Genomic DNA, 16,694 nt, shown 5'->3' on the forward strand with positions numbered 1-16,694 from the left:
AAATTTTGCTGGAAGATACACAGAAAACATTGAAGTCCAGAAGAAATGAGCATGAGAACAAATAATTCAGTGTGGGAGGTTTGCTACGTCGTGTGTTTGTCCCTATCATATCTCAGCTTATGGTATTTGCAAAATTCTGTTGACAAAATACAAGAACTGCTACTACTAATGAGCCATCCAAAGAAAAACATTCCAGAAGACAAATACTAAACAATAAATTACTTTATTAAAAACAATTTATGATAAAATTGTCAGCTTAGTGTAACGTTGACGGAATAGCTATTTTGGAATACAAGGATTCCAGAACGAAGTTTTAGCCTCAGATTTTATCATTATTAATATACTATTTTTACTGCATAATTTGTTGCAAGTTTTAGCCTCAAAGAAATGGAAGCCAGAAATTTATAAATGTGGTTAATTTTATAAAAACAAAGTCTTTACTAGAGTAGAATAACACTTTGTAATGAGATGAAGAATGACCTTGAGCATTTTGTTTTGTTACAAAATTGTTGGGTGGCTTTGTTTTCATTACTTTGGCCATAGTTGAAGATGTTCTGCATTTTTTATTTTTCAAAAAACAGCTTTCCAAATATGTTGAACTTTTCCTTGATAAATGGTTGTCATAGTTTCCCTAATAGATATTTAAAATACAAATACAAACTGAATTATATTTTCTTGTCAGATAAATGTCACCATTTAAAAATAAATAAGAAAACATTTTGAAAGAAATGTGATAGACCGTTTTCAAAATTAATATTTTAAAATTTCCCATTGTGGCCGGGCGCGGTGGCTCACACCTGTATTCCCAACACTGCGGGAGGCGGAGGCGGGCAGATCACGAGGTCAGGAGAGCAAGACCATCCTGGCCAACATGGTGAAACCTCGTCTCTACTAAAAATACAAAAATTAGCCTGGCGTGGTGGCGGGCGCCTGTAGTCCCAGCTACTCTAGAGGCTGAGGCAGGAGAATCGTTTGAACCCGGGAGGCAGAGGTTGCAGTGAGCCGAGATCGCGCCACTGCACTCCAGCCTGGTGACAGAGCGAGATTCCATCACAAAAAAAAAAAAAAAGTTCCCATTATTATACATTTTTTGCAAACAAACTAAATATTTCATGCATAAAAATTGTCATCAGAAATTAATATGTTTAAAACTATTTTCAAATGATATATTTTATCAGGGTTTGAACAAATTTATGTGAATATACACAAAAGGAAGAGTCAGTGACTATAGTGGAATGGAAATTTACTAGCTCATTTTTAACAAAGCCTCCGCTTAACTGATACACGCCATTGAGTAAGGAGCGCCATGATTTAGTAAACCAGCCATAGACCAACTCTTTTCACCTAATTTTTGTATCTGCATCCCTTTGTGATAGCCATGCAGACCAAGGATGCCCACACCTTGATCAACCAAGATATTTTGTAAAAATAGAGACTAATCATGCTACATTTGCAAAAAAGAAAAATAGTAATTTTGAAGGAGGCATGTTTGTTTTTTTATAAAGCTTGTAAATAGTGAAAATACTGCTTTTATCTTTATCTCTTTTCTACCTTTTTAGCATAGTTTAATGATATACACAAAACGTAGTGCTTGTATAAGATTTATACATAAATATGCACATTGGGGGCTATATGCATCTGTATTTGTTTTAAACCGAAGTGCCTTATTTAAAAAGATGAGATTAAAAGGTTTAAAGCCCTGGCAATGGAAAGCCAAAAGAGTGAAGTAAACCGATGAAGGTGCCTTTTAATTCCCTGTCGGGTCTTCCCATCTCACATCCTTGTAATGTGTCTTTATGACTCCATGTGAAGGAGATTGCATTAAAACATATTTGCATCTTTGGAGAATTGGAGTGTTAGCCATAGGATGCACTCTTTTGCTTGTTTTGTTATACCTGTAGGAGAATCTTAAACCCTTATACACGAATCTCCATTTGAAAAGCTGTTGGTGATCAGATAAAACACTGTCTCCTCTTAATTTTTTTTTTCCACAAAAAGCTCTTTGTCTCGCAACTCCTTGAGGGTTCAATTCAAGTTTTCTAATTATTTAGAAAATACCACTTAGAGGTACAGGATGGTACAAAATGTGAAGACAGCAGTTTAAGAGTGACACTATCTGAAGGCTTAGTGGCTTCCTGCGCATGTAAACTTGACGGCCTTACTTTTCCTCGCTGTGCCTCAATTTTTTCACGTGTAAAACAAAAGTGAAACAGGAATCACTAGTAGCACCTCTCATGAGCTTCTCGTGACCAAGAACTGAGTAAATTCACGTGGAGCTCTTGGAAAGGTGGCTGGTGAATAGAAACAATAGATGTTAACTCTTAGCTTTTTGCAAGAAGTAATGCCTGTGCTGTTTTCTACAAAACTTTATTTCAGCTTTCCAGATGAAACAGGATTGACGCCATTTTAGAAAAATCAACAGTAAATGGCACTTAATGAGACTATGTTCCTAAATCTGCATTTCTTTGTGAGAACTTTGATTTTGCAGGTTCTTCGTATTCATAACACTAGGTGGCAGTGTTAGCACAGACGGAGAAAAAAAAATACTGCGGGTTTCCCCCTTGCCCCCATTTCCCTTTCCAGTTTTATAACTTTTTAGTCAGCTTTTAAACCACCGATCAGTTCATATTAGTAGTCTGGGGACACCCCAGTGCCAAGTCCTACAGGACACTGGCTGAGGGATTAACAAGACATTTCAATGATCATTGCATCGTAGGTGCAAATGTGATCCGTTGCGATGCGAAGAAACTACGTCCTAATTTCTCTATCAGGGGCTTGCACGAGGCTGTTTTTCTGCATAAAAGCTGAGCTGACTTAGGAACGCTTTAGCTCACTATGCAGAGGCCTGGAGAGTCTTTGATTTTCCCGGAGCGAGCTGGCAGCTTTGATAGAGGCTGTCAGGTTTTAGGAATCTGAATGGTCCCCCAGAAAATAAGCCAACGGCCTTTGGCGGGTGGGATTTTGCTGAAGTCATTTCTTTGTGACTCTGTGGGAGAGGCAAGTATTTGCCAGGTCACTGGGGTCTTGACTTTGAAAACTGCCAGTTTTTAAACTAAAAGATTTATTCTTTTTAGATGATTACCCCGGGGCTCCTCTGAGAAAAATAGGAATAGATTGCTGGAATTACCATGGGTTAAAATGAAAGATGGGATGACCTGGCTGGACAAAGGCACAGGGACTCAGGAAGACGTGAACTCCTGCTCCTTCTCTGAATCGGATTTTCCTGGCTGTAGAGCCCAGATCAACCCTTCCATTCCATCGATTTGAGTATCTCTCTCTCTCTCTCTATATATATATATATTTTTATATATTTATATTTATATCTATCGATCTACCAATCTATCATGCCTCCATAAATCTGCATGCACACATGTGCATATATACACACACACATTTTTGTTTATTCAACCCATAAATATTTGAGTGCCCACTGTGTGCCAGTTACTGACGTCAACAACACAGATGAAGCACTGAACAAAACAGGAGACGTTGCTTCTCTTATGGAGCTTATATTATATTATAGTGGGGGGACATATCAGGTGGTAAATACTGTGAAGTAAAGTGATATAAAAGGATAGAGAGTGGTGAGGAATACAGGGGATTCTATTTATTTTGTTTTTAATTAGTATGGATACATAATAGTTGTACCTATTATGTATATGGGATGTTTTGATACGAGCATACAATGCGTAATGTCAAATCAGGGCAATTGGGGTATCTATCACCTCAAGCATTTATTTCTTTGTGTTAGGAAAATTCCAATTCTACTCTCTTAGTTATTTTTAAATTGGCAACAAGCTATTGTTAACTATAGTCGCCCTGTTGTATATTTCTATCTAACTATATTTTGTACCCATTAACCATCCCCATTTTATCTTCCCCACAGCCCTTCCCAGCCTCTGGTAACCATTATTCTCCTCTCTATCTCCATGAGTTCGATTGTTTTAATTTTTAGCTCCCACATATGAGTGAGAATATGCAAAATTTGTCTTTCTCTGCCTGGCTTATTTCACTTAACATATTGTCATCTAGTTCCATCCAAATTGTTGCAAATGATGATATTTCATTCTCTCGTATGGGTGAAAAATATTCCACTGTGTATATGTGCCACATTTTCTTTATCCATTCATCCATTAATAAACACTAGGCTGATTCACTGTCTTGGCTATTGCGAATAGTGCTGCAATAAGCATGGGAGTGCACATCTCTCTTCAATACACTGATTTCCTTTCTTTTGGGTATATACCCAGCAGTGAGATTGCTGGATCATATGGTAGTTCTGTTTTTAGTTTTTTGAGTAACCTGCATACTGTTCTCCATAGTGGCTATGCTAATTTACATTTCCTCCAACAGTGTACGAGGGTCCTAGGGGATTCTATTTTAGATAGGAATTTGCTTGGGAAATTGAGTATGCTGATGTCTTAGCAGAAACCTGAATGAAGTGAAGGAGTAGATGTGCACCTTTCTATACAAAGAATACTCCAGCCAGAGGGAAGAGCACACAGGTGCTCTGAGGACATTAGTGGGTAATGCTCGGTGGCAGGCAGGGGCAGATACAGATTGATGGAATCTGAAACTTAGGCAAATTTGTCACCCTCTTTAAGAGAGAATACAAACTTAGGGGCAAATGTGAGTATTTAGAATAAGAAAATCCTATGAAATTACAAAATCAAAAAAGTTGATAAACTGTGTATGCATAGTCCAGTAAGGCATTTTTATTCATTAACTGCTTGACGCATCTGTGTCACTTTTTCCTACAGTTTTGGCTACACACTCGGCTTCTTCATAGGCTTCTGATGGATAATAGGTAATTTAGTCTTTCTCTTAAGATAGTTGAGCCAGATATTGACAGTTTACGCATTTCTTTCAGCTTTACACTTCTTTTTGGTTATGCCATGTAAATTTCTAAGATTCTCAAAATTGGGAAAACCATCTTAGAAATTTTCTTTGCATATGAGCTGTAATATTTGGAAGAATTTTTATAGATCAGCTTCTGATTTTGTTCATTTCAAACCTTGTTTTTTCCTACTGCTGAACACTCCTAAAGCTGGCTGCCATGTTCATAACTCATTTGACTTATGCCTTACATCTTCATATCACAATATTGCAGGGTGGGTCAGCACAGAGGAAGCCAGGCATTTCCTTGAAACCATTTCTGTCCCTAGACAGCTAGTAATACATAGAAGCGACTGCAAGCCACATGACTATATCTCACTCACACAAATGACATATCTTTAAATTAACTTCCCCTTCTCCAGGTCTTAAAAATGCCCACGGCCACCCCATTGCCTTCTGACAAGAAGAAAGATGTAATAAAGGGAAAGTAGAAATGAAAAGAGACAGGATGTCAACTGATTGTGGTTAAAATATTTTTCTTTTGCAAACTTTACAAACTCTTATGACTTTGTCAATGCATTACTGTCTAAGTAAGGGGCCTACACCTTAAGCTTCATGAGCTCCATGGCAATCCACCTCTGGGGGAACAGGAAGCTACTCCTGCCCTACTGTTAGGTCATTGAGGGAAAAGGAGGTCTGGAGCATAGGATTTGTTTGGGAGATTAACTTAATATAACCCAGTGTTCAAAACATACTGAACAGACCATAGCTAACAGATTTCCTGTCTTTTACATTTGTGTTTCACCAACATGTATGTCATGAAACCATGACATATTTTGTACCCACTAACCATCCCCATTTTATCTTCCCCACAGCCCTTCCCAGCCTCTGGATAAAAAGACCGCAGCTTTGGGAATAATGATTTCACTGGAAGTACGGTGGTGGGCAAAGGGGAAGCAAGGTTAGGTAATTTCACTGGTAAGTTACTACCCATTTTAACATGGAAACATTTGTAAAAATATAATTCCCATTTGTAAAGTATGCAGATTGCATGTGACTTTTTTTTTTTTTTTCGAGATAGGGTCACACTCTGTCACCTAGGCTGGAGTGCAGTGGAACATTCTCAGCTCACTGCATCCTTGGCCTCCCAGGGGGCTCAAGCCATCCTCCCGCCTCAGTCTCCCAAGTAGCTGGGACCACAGGTATGCATGACCAAACCTGGCAATTTTTTTTTCTTTTAGTACAGATTGGGGTCTTACTATATTGCTCAGGCTGTTCTTGAACCCCGGGCTCAAGAATCCTCCCACCTTGGCCTCCCAAAGTGCTGGGATTACAGGTGTGAGCCACTGTGCACAGCCGCATATGACTTTTTTTTAAGCTAAAATAAACTTCCAGGAGAATTTGTCCCTTGCAATGGCCTGCTTTAGGGACATCGCCTCTTCTTCAGTTAGGGTTTCTTCAGTAGAAAATGTAGCGAAGTTGCATCCTCTAATAGCCTATGACCCCTTGTCTAGCAAGGTGACACTCCTGACAACACTGGAGTTGACTATTTTTCTTCCTAGTTACGGTTATTTGCATGATTTATTTGTGGGATGAGAATCTAGGAGAGAGGCTAAGATTGCAGGTTCTGTAACCAAATTTCCTGTACTGGACTCCACTGCTCACTCTCTGGGCAAGTAATCTCTCTGTGTCTCAGTTTTCTTCATCTGTAAAATGTGGATCATAATAGTACTACACAGATCATGCAGTTGTTATAAGCATTCACTAGATTAATTTTGGATGTAGGACAGTGACTTGGCACAAAGTCAGTATACAGTCTTTGCCAGCTACTTTATTTTTCAAGTTTTTAATTGACAAGTAGTAATCATATTTATGGGATACCATGTTATGTTTTGATGTATGTTTACCTCGTAGAATGATGAGATCAAGATAATTAAAAAATCCATGGCCTCACATATTTACTTTTTTTTGTGTGTGGAGAAAACATTTAAAATCTAGTGTTTTGGCAGTTTTGAAATATACAATGCATTATTATTTACTATAGTCGCCATGCTGTGCAGTAGATCACTAAAGCTTATTCCTCCTGTCCAACTGAAACTTTGTACTCTTTGATCAACATGTTTCCTTTCCCCATTATCCCTCCCCCAGCCTCCCTGGATCCACCAGCCAGCTACTTTAATGATCTCTCTATTTCTTCTCAGCCTTTCCCCTCTGTGATCCTCAGTCCGTGCTGGTAAGAGAATTAGCTGGAATTCATGGTGCCACTTCTGGAACATGTAAAAAGGCCCAACTAATCAGGATGGGATGTGTCACTAGGCCTCCTAAGGGCCATGGTCATATTTTTAAAAATTGCCTTAGAGCAGAAATTTTTTCCCCAAATAAAATCATAAAAAGTGTGGATGCTTAGGTTGAACCAGAGAATCAGGGGCCCCCAGAAGTCCACCCTAGTATCACCAACCCTCTCTTGCAGGGTCCTGAGAACCCTCCGACACCTTATCGTTTCATAGAACACAGTTTAAAAAACCCTAAAACTTGGCACATTCTCTTTCCTAAATTTCAAAAGAAAAGGCAGGTATTCGTCTAAATATAGCCGGGCCATCCTGTCATGTTAATGAGGCTGGGTTTACTAAGGGCAATTTACCCACCTATAAATCTGTAGAGCTGTGTTTGAAGTTGGCTTTGATCTTGTCTACCAACCAAACCTCTGACCAAAATTTCAAATTGACTGACTCGAGTTTCATCTCTAGTTTCTGCCTTGCTTAATTTGTATGGTTTTGGGGAAGACAATAAAGGAAGGAAATTGAGGGTTGGTTGCTTTCATTTTAGATTCAACTAACATTTATTGAACATCTAGACGCCGTGCCATGAACTCTCATTATTAACCTGTAAAGTGAGTATTTATATTTTAAGATGACTAAAGTGAGGCTCACAGACGTTAAAAGTCTTGTTCATAACAGAACTGAAATGAGTTACAGACTTTTTTTACCCAAAGTTGTAGATTTTTATATCCACTGTATATTGCAATGTGAAAATGGTAACATCTTGCATTTATATAAAGCTCTGTTATGTATAAAACAACCTTTCCTTTTGAAAATCTTGCCATTTGGAACTCAGATATAGTTCTTTTTTTTTCCTTTTTTTTTAAGCTAATTATTGGTTCTCAAACTAAAGATGACAAAATCTAGTCTGTGAAAATCAGTCAAAAACCAAAGACCACTTAAGAGATGTACCCAAGATTCAAACCAGTTCATCTGGCTGCAAACCATTCCCAGCCCACCACACCCCAGGGTGAGAGCCTTTACCCCTCGTATCCAACCTCAGCCACTTTCCTGGTAAAGTGTGTGCTTGGTGACCCCTAAATCAGGATTTAAAAAATATGCATCAACTTGGTTTCTTTTGCTCCACGGGAGCCCAGCCCTCTCTGATCATAAGCACGGCAAGCTTCCCTTTATTTTTCAACAACCATTTCATTTATGCCCGGCTCCAGGTGGCAGGAGGGCTGGCTGTTTAAACTCTTTCATTACAAAAGGAAAAAGAGCCTTATTGCATAAGAGAGGTGATGGGAGGGAGATCAGTACTTTGTATCCATTAAACATCCAGCCTAAACTTACCTCGGATCTCTGAAGCCCTGCTGTGGTTAGAAAATAACATGAAGAGGAGTGCTAAGACCTGGATTCCAGTACCGCCCTTTAAAACACCGTTATCTTGGGGAAGTCACTTTACCTCTTCAGTCCTTGGGTTTCTGGTCAATAAAATGCGATGTTCAGACGCATGCCTGAAGTGGGATTGTCTTACCACTAGGGGGCAGGCAAATACAACTCTTGGGTGTTTCTGTAGCTCACACAAGGGTAAATAACGGAAAGTTTTAATACAAACTTAAAAATTAAAAAAAAAAATAAGCAAAATAAAACCTGGGGTTTCTGATAGTGCCTTTGAGTACTCTCAACTCTAGCCCTTCTTGTTGTTTGGGTTCAATTACATGCATTGCATGCCACAATAATGGCTAGCATTTATTGTTTACTGTGTGGAAGACGCTGTATGGAACATGTTACCTTTAATCCCCAGGAAAGCTGTGCAAGGCGGGCATTATCCACGTTTTACCCAGAAGGATCCTGAAGCTCACAGAGGTTATGTAGCCTGCCTAAGGTTACCCATCTAGCAACTGGCAAAGCTAGGAGGTAATGCAGATCTGATTGCTTCTAAGCCAGACTCTGCTTTTATTTTTTGCTGGTTCCCATAGTTCCTCTCTCTCACAGCCCCCTGGATGTGTGCATATGGTCCACTCCATCACTACAGTCATGAAGGATAATGCCATGGAAACATTTTTCTCTGTGTTTGAGTGATTCTGATTTCATGAAATGATAGAAATTATAATTATATTAAATATTGTCAGAACATTATTTCTGGAATAGTATTTGATTAACTTGGACTGTCTCCATTCATCCCATAGAGCTCTGGGGCCCATATTCCACACTCCTTTGTTCTTCCTGGAGGCTGTTCTCCACCAGTGGCTCTCCTATTCTCTCTCTCTGCAGCTTACAGCTACAAATGACCATAGGAATCAACACAAACTCTCTCAACCGGCCTCTACTGTTTGCCATTTGCCCCTCCACATCTCACCTTAGCTAAGGTTTTGCATTGACCTGCTATTTCCAATCACATCAATCAATGTATGTTTCTTAACAGTAGCCACCATTTGAACTATTCTCTCATACTTGCCACATTCAGTTACTTAGCATTTTTAACATCAAATTCAAAATGTATCCTTCAAAATACTTTCATTGAATATCACTACCAAACTCTGAACATGACTTTGCTTGACTTTTATTTTCTATTTTATTAATTTAATCACCTTGTATTTTGCCTCTCAGAGGTCTTGTTTCATGTGTTTACAGTGTATTCCTAACTAGATGCAACTTTCTTGAAATCACTGGTATTTGATTTCTCCAAGTATTTAGTTGAGTATTAATAATAAAATACTGAGCTGGATGCCATTTCTAATCCTAATTAATGAGGCAGGAAGCCGATCAGGTGCATCATTTCATAGCTCAGTCAATCACCAAATATTAAGTGCTTCCTGGGGGGTATTGTGGGAACCTATAATGTTCCAAATTCTATGCTTTGTGCTTTAATACATGGTCTCATGTAATAATACATAATTCTCCCAAAAACTCAGTGGAGAAAACACCGTTATTATCATTCCCAATTGACAAATGAGATAGCTAATGGCCAACAGTCTTATTCAAAGTCACGGTGCTGATCAGGGTGGGATTTAAATCCAGGCAGTGTGACCCCAGCTAAAGCTCATGCCTTTAATCACTCCTGTATCCCACCTTATATCCAGATTTTGGCACTGTTTTGCCTTGAGGTTGCAGAAATGGGGGCTAGGAGAAAGTACAGGAGTAATAATGAGGAAAGTCATGAGAGTGGAACTGGGTGGCTGGGTGGAAGTCTTCTTGTTCCACAGTGTGACTCCCTGTAACCACAAACATCTTGAAGAAGTAAATTCTACTAAATTTCATGAAATGCTTCAGAGTCAAGTCCTTACAGAAACTCTGGGAAAATGCAAAGTAGCTCAAGAAGGTGCAAAAGTCTTAGTGAAAATTCTGATTTTATTCAGATTTCTTAAAGAACTGGGTGCCTCAGCTACTGGGAGCAAAAGTTACTAGTTTGGTCACCAGTCTCTAAAACTAAACCAAACCAAAACAAACAACAAACAACAGAAAACATGTGTCACTTTGAACTAAAATGACTTAATGAGAGAACATGTTGATGTCAAAGGTAAGTTCCTAGCTGAGGATCACTAGGCTTCTGTGGTCTTCCCAAGTCCACTGCTACATGGTCACTGTGAGAACTGCTTTGTGGCCTTGGGAGTGCACAAAGGCTGGTACTCTTCTTTATCCTGTCCCTTGTTTCTTTGCATCTGTTATAGTTGCTGCAGAATAGCAAGTCTATCACTCACAATGGCCACAAATCAGGACAAATGATCATTACAAACAACCCATGTAGACAGTAAATGCTAATTAATTATTATATTTGATTAGTCCAAACATGTGCTGTGCTATTTCTCTGATTGCTAGCAAACAAAGAAGAGGTGGGCTGTGGGCTAGACTTTAGGTGGCATGGAAAACTAGAGTTGGCCGCTGACATTGGCAAATCTGGTAGGTTTTCAGAAAAATATCAGAGGGTGATTAGAGCATATGGGACATTCCAAAAACAGAAGGTCAAGTAAGTGGTACCCAAACCTCTCTGATTATTGGAATTACCTCATGGGTTAAATAAATACAGATCCTAGGCTCTGTCTATGACCTATTGAAACTTTAGTCATGGGAGATGAGAAGTTGCATTAAAAAGTAAAAATTCCCCATGTGATTTTGATAATCATTTTGAGGAACAATTTATTTGAGGACACATTTCATAATTGGTCTTTACTTATTATTTTTGAAACTTTCGCTGTTCATTTCTTGGTGGAGATCCAGGAGTGTTTTCTTGGTTACAAAGGTCAATTAGTTAAGCAAAGGAATAAGTGGACCAAGCATTCAGAAGGATTATACCGTGTGTGTGTGTGTGTGTGTGTGTGTGTGTGTGTGTGTGTATAAAACGTATTTAAAATATGACTTAAGGTCTGTGATTAAGCCCAGTGAAAATGTAGTATCTTAGGGTTTGGTTTTATGATACATTTCATGTGTGAAATGATAATGATTATGATATAATAAAAATGATCATACTCAGAACCCATCTCAACAGTGTCAATTATGCATCATTGCCAAGTGCATGGCTATTGTAGGTCACTTCAGTTTCTTTCTTGCCTTCTAGGTTAAGATAATTGCAATTTACTGTCTTCTAAATGTAGTATGTTGTACTTTTCAAATATTGAAAAAGACCAGTACAATTCGCATAATGACGATTGCCATTTCCCCAGGTTTTCCATCGTAGGGCAGTGATTTTTGAGTCCATAGATGGGCCAGTAGGAAGTCTATACTGAAATCAGTGTTGTGCCTGTAAGTTTGCTTGGGGATCATCTCAATAAACTCTGGGACATACGCTTCTTTCTTCAGAAAAATCAGTCTTATTCTTCTGGCATGGAGCCAGTTGTAAGATAAAGGACTATGTCACTGATTATAGCACTATTTCTGAACTAAGTAATATAGAATGTTCTTAATTGCCAGAAAGTGATAAAAAAATAAGCATAATGACTAGATATCCATGTGTGCATCAGAGGCTCTGATACAGAGGAACCAGTGTTGGAGATTCTGTGATTGCTTTAAAAATAAACTCAAAATAAATTGAAAAAACATAAAAGCTGCAATTCCCAATTAGGTGTCTTTAAAGTAAGTATTGGAATGGAAAGGAGATTTTAATTAAAAAAATAAAAATCCCTAATAAAAAGCATATATTTACTATGAAAAGCCTAAGTAGGCATTTCTTGGGAAACAAAACTTTAAAAAAATAGACACAAAAAGGTATAAATGGAAATAATAAAATTTTGAAAGAATAAAAGTGTTGAAAACTGTGCTTCAAGATGTTCATTACCAAAAACTTCATTTATTTTCCAGTAACCCCTACATAATAGTATCTGTGCTTGGTTATCATGTAATGATTGTGGCAATGCATAATTAGAAAATCATAATGAATTTAATAGCACTTCAAATAATTGCTATTTCATAAATCAGAGCAGTGCATATGAATCGTATAAATTTTAAAAGAGTAGCAGCTATATGTGTAAGATATTTATGCAGTCTACAGACATTGTTTGAGTATATATGCTCTGAAAATATGGATTCTTCTATCCCTTCTCGTATTAATTCTCCAAATCTCCAGGGGACTCATGGCCCACATATTTGGGATCATTATAGTATAAAAACAAGAATAATGAATGATTCGTTAACCTCTCCCGGAGATATGTCGTCAAAGGCCTCTAGGCTGAAATGTATTCTCTCCTGCTGAGGTCTGCACTGAGCACCACTTACATCTGATGGAGCCCATCTTGCTGACCTGGATCCCTGGTCACATGTGTTTGAACAGTATGATGTCCAAGAGAGCCAGAGAAGGGGAGCCAGTTGCTAGTGCTGAATGAAGATTTGGGGCTAATCATTTTGTCTCCCTTTTTATTTGCAAAATTAAGACTCCAATGCTCTTGTTATTATCCTATTATAGGATACTGAGAGGAATAAAGTCAATAGGAAGGGGCAATCAGAAAGCTTTGGCTGAAAAGAATTATTTAAACCACTGGAGAAAACTTGTCCAATTATGAAGAAAGAAGAGGAACCGATGTAAACTTGTGGGTTTTTCTGTTTATGTAAATCAATGACAAGGGGTCTGGAGCGTGCCATTTTCTTGCACGTATGTTATTCTTTCACAAGCAGATATAAATAGAGGCACCCAGCCTGCAGGAGAAAGTTTGGAATAGCGGGTCTGAAATAACTCTGCTTGTTGTTTACCCTCTCCTGTGGCTAGCCTGACCTGTAAATCATGCTTTAGATTCCGGCTGAACCTCCCCCAGTGCCATGCAATACCCAGTACTCAGTGGTGTGTAAAAATTCTTTGGAAGTTGCTTAGATGAATATATAATAACTTTTCATACATTCAAAATACCATTTATTTAACTCACAAGAGAGGAACTCTAATCATGGCAATATTAAGTACTATAATGAACCACAGGGTAGCAGATGGGCCCTGGGGTAAACAGTTTCTGTACTATTGATTTACTTATTTGATTTCCTTCTGAAACGTTCATGACCTGAACCATTGCTGTAGAATACAAATGCAGGTTTTAAATTCAAGTCAGGCATTAAAATTATTTCTTTAAAAAGAATCTGAGTGTTCTCTGGCAAGCCAAAGGAAGACTAGTTAGTGTCTTGGGCCCTGGAAATCAGTGTTTTGCAGTTTGATCAGGTTTGCGAGAACGATTTCTCTATAGAGAGTGCCACAACTTCTACCAAGACACCATCCATATTATTTCATTTCTAGAAACTTCCGTTTAGAGCTCACTATCTTCACGACATTCTGTTGTATATATGTTCATGATCTGAAGATATCAAGATATGATTCTTATCCTCAAAACAATACACAATACTTACAATAGCCATATGATTACAGAAGATAACCAAACATATAAGATGCAAGCTTAAATGCCTAGGGGCCCAGGCAGAGAGTGTCAATATGTGGAGCTGCCTGCTATATGACAATAGGGAGTGGTGGGGACTGTGCCCGACTGGGACATTCATTACCCTCTTAAGTTCAAATTCATATTTAAAAACACTGCTCTGCTGGTCAAGGAAAAACATACATGGGGGCTACATTAACTCTGTTGGACTCTTTTTGGGTGCACATACTCTTGTTCGAGTGTCTAGCAGCTATGTGAAGTTGACTTAATTGACACAATTTTGTAAATAAGGTAGAGGCTCTACAAGGTCAAAGTCTTGGCCAAGGTGACTTAGTTAAGTAGGAGGGCAAAGATAAGAAGTTGAAATTCTATGAACCCAAGCCTGGTTATTTTTTTAAAAAACTAGCAGGGGCAGGAAGAAGCCAGAAATGGTAACCAATTATTTTGCGTTTACTCACTCTTCTGATATCTGACTCATTATTCAAGGGCTCCTCCAGTGAATTTGCCTTGCCAGTTTCCCCATATTTTCATACAACCTTAAAGAACACAGTAAATGTGGGTGATCTCTTCATAATCAACATGCTTCTGATATGTCAGGGGTCTGTAGGTTACAATCAATATATTCACTGATTTGTTTTCCAAAGACGGGATGAGGTTGCTGAGTAAAACAGCTTCATGAAAAAAAGGGAGCCACTACCCTCTGAGCAGGCTGGTCTATCCAGAGTAGACTCAACACAGAGCTATAGATTTCTAGGGATTTCTGAGCAGGATGTCCAGAATGAGTGTGGGACTTTAGGTCTTATCTTTAGGCCAAACAAAAATATGGACTTTGGAAGTAAGAAAAGCTAGATACAAAACCTCTGGTCCTCGGTGACTTCGAGGAATCTGATTAAACCTTTGATATCAACTTTGTTGTTTGAAAATGGAGAAAAATATATCATGGGGGTTAAATAAGTGAATATAGTTAAGCCAGGTGTTGAGTGCAGTTATTAATATTAGTGAATCATAGGTATTCAATAATGCTGGTTCTCATCTCTTCATCTTCCTTTCCCCCAGCTTTGTATCCAGTGGAGGAGGCTTGGGCCCAAGCTGGTAAAATGAGAAGTTAGGGGAGGATGTCCTCAGAGAGCTGGAAGATCGCAGTCCTCATGGTCACAACCGATAGATACAGTGTTGATAGGGACAACATATGCCTTGGAATGTTTCAAATACTTTGCCACAATTAAGGGACACTGAACAGGAACTCAGTTTTGGAAAACAAAGTGGAATTTCTGGAAACTGCTAGCATAAAAGCTTTGACAGGGTCACATGCAGATTAGCATAATTTTATTACATTTTCTATTTTAGTCCTGTGAGATGCTAATTTGGATTTCATTGTGCCCATTGAGCGGCTTTTGTTCTTTGGCTGTGAGTTTAATTATTTAGTTATTTATGAGTGCATCTGGGCATAAGTGCCACAGTTTTATTTCGGTGACAAATTTATGGTCAGTGAATTTTAGTAATTAGTGAATAAATTATTTCTCCTCCATAAATGCCCCTGCAATTTCTGATTTTCATAACAATTCATAATACTTAAGAAAAGTTCTTTATTAGTTGAAAAAGCCAATGCTAATGGAATCAGGAAAAGGAGATTTCAAATTGCTTTAATTAACTGTATTAATTAGTATCCAACGTGTAAGATACTGAATTGGCTTTGGTTGTCTCTCTTAGCATTTAGTCGTCTAAAATCTGTTTAAGATATGAATATACTGTATTAAAATAAATTCTAATTCTTTTGTGAAGTAAATGGCAAGAATAAAAGGATCTCCTTTATAATCTTTAATTCGTGGTGTACCCTCAAGTCCTTGAAATTTGCCAAAGATAAAAAATTTGCATATATAAACAAATGCATATATTAGCATTCTAAAAAGAAAACCATAAGCCACTTTGTAATGTGATTTGAAGGAATTAGGGAAGTTTACAACAGTTTGTATGTTTCAATTTTTTTTTTTTTTTTTTTTTTTGAGATGGAGTCTTACTCTGTCGCCCAAGCTGGAGTGCAGTGGTGCTATCTCGGCTCACTGCAAGCTCTGCCTCCCGGGTTCACACCATTCTTCTGCCTCAGCCTCCCGAGTAGCTGGGACCACAGGCGCCCGCCACTGCACCCGGCTAAGCTTTTGTATTTTTAGTAGAGACGGGGTTTCACCATGTTAGCCAGGATGGTCTTGATCTCCAGACCTCGTGATCCACCCGCCTCGGCCTCGCAAAGTGCTGGGATTACAGACGTGAGCCACCGTGCCCAGCCTCAAATTTTTTTTGAGGCAAAATCAACACAAAAAATTTCATTAAACCCTATTCTCCACAAATCACTGCACTAAGTGGAGTGAGGCAAGAAATGACAAATAAGAATAATCCCCACCCTTCTGGAGCTCATGGCGGAGTGAGGAGGATGGAAGACACAGTTATTTGAATGATTAAGGGAGTTTGCAAGAATGCATGAGTATGAGCGTGTATAGAACTAGTCCTCACCAATGCTCTAAAACAGAGCCATGCTCCTTTGTTTTGTAGGGCCTGGTTTAAGTTTTACTCTGGAAATACCAAGCAACAGACTGTTTCCTTGAGGACAGGGATTCTTGTAGGTTTTTTCTTGATTCTTCTCTTTTCCCTCACAACAATATCCATTCCATCAATAAGTCCTGTCACCTCTGCTTTCAAAATATGTACAGTCATGCATCGCTTAATGAAGGGGATAAATTCTGAGAAATTCATGGTT

General features: G+C 38.5%; 2 long non-coding RNA genes across 2 annotated transcripts; both read left to right on the top strand.

The window, feature by feature from the left end:
• Window positions 1–3,060: 3,060 nt before the first annotated feature.
• On the top strand, window positions 3,061–15,764 carry LOC100579784. Its single transcript, XR_004030031.1, has 4 exons — window positions 3,061–3,267; window positions 5,737–5,814; window positions 5,918–6,038; window positions 14,999–15,764. It is a non-coding gene; the product is annotated as an uncharacterized LOC100579784 (long non-coding RNA).
• LOC105739843 lies at window positions 8,935–13,075 on the top strand. Its single transcript, XR_001115831.1, has 4 exons — window positions 8,935–9,014; window positions 10,769–10,848; window positions 11,759–11,837; window positions 12,994–13,075. It is a non-coding gene; the product is annotated as an uncharacterized LOC105739843 (long non-coding RNA).
• Window positions 15,765–16,694: the final 930 nt, after the last annotated feature.

This window comes from Nomascus leucogenys, chromosome 5, assembly GCF_006542625.1.
Source record: "Nomascus leucogenys isolate Asia chromosome 5, Asia_NLE_v1, whole genome shotgun sequence".
NCBI lineage: Eukaryota > Metazoa > Chordata > Mammalia > Primates > Hylobatidae > Nomascus > Nomascus leucogenys.